The sequence below is a fragment of the Penaeus monodon genome, chromosome 24 (genome assembly GCF_015228065.2).
Source record: "Penaeus monodon isolate SGIC_2016 chromosome 24, NSTDA_Pmon_1, whole genome shotgun sequence".
NCBI classification, from domain to species: Eukaryota; Metazoa; Arthropoda; class Malacostraca; order Decapoda; family Penaeidae; genus Penaeus; species Penaeus monodon.
In genome coordinates this window covers 3,547,764-3,548,415 of record NC_051409.1, presented here as the reverse complement: position 1 = coordinate 3,548,415, position 652 = coordinate 3,547,764, and the positions used below count along the sequence as shown (strand labels likewise).

Below are 652 nucleotides of genomic sequence, written 5' to 3'. Positions count from 1 at the left end.
CCTGAGATGTAAGTATAATAAAAGATGATAAGATGAGATGATCTGATATAACTACATAAGAAATAAGATTAATAATACACGTAATGATCACGCGTAAACATAACTAGAACATTCGCATAAGAGCCAGAGTGAAGCCAGGAAGATGATTTCAAATTTGAATGATATCGTTAATTACCAATCCATACATTATAATATGAGTGAATTTCCTCACAAACAACATCGATAAATCCACATAGCCTACAAACAAAAGATCAGTTACTTTCAATAAACTAAACAACACAAAAAAACCAATTTTCATAACCCCGCTATGCTGAAGCCGGTACTCAATCCCCGCAAACCCTGGACCATGCGATTGTAAAGCCACTAAGCTATGCCACTCCCTGATATGAACTACAAACCGAAACAAGGATATTTAACACAGCGTTCCAATGTTCCCGTGACACTACGAACATCTGCAGCACAAAAAGGAGGGCCCACGAGATCGAAGCCACTAGGACTAGACTAGAATATAATTAAAACTCTGTGAAGGTCTGCGTGTATTTGACCAATTCTCCGCCAATACAAATACTAAATATTTTGTCAGTTAATTTCCTTCAGCTATAACATGGACATCGATATAATCCACATTATTGGACGCTATTCCATGATTACA

At 36.8% G+C, this 652-nt stretch overlaps 1 protein-coding gene across 1 annotated transcript in view; it reads right to left on the bottom strand.

Annotated features, from left to right (window-relative positions):
• LOC119588476 (kynurenine formamidase-like) overlaps window positions 1–652 on the bottom strand; it is a gene marked incomplete at both ends in the record, with an annotated part of 7,191 nt that overhangs the window by 1,086 nt on the left and 5,453 nt on the right.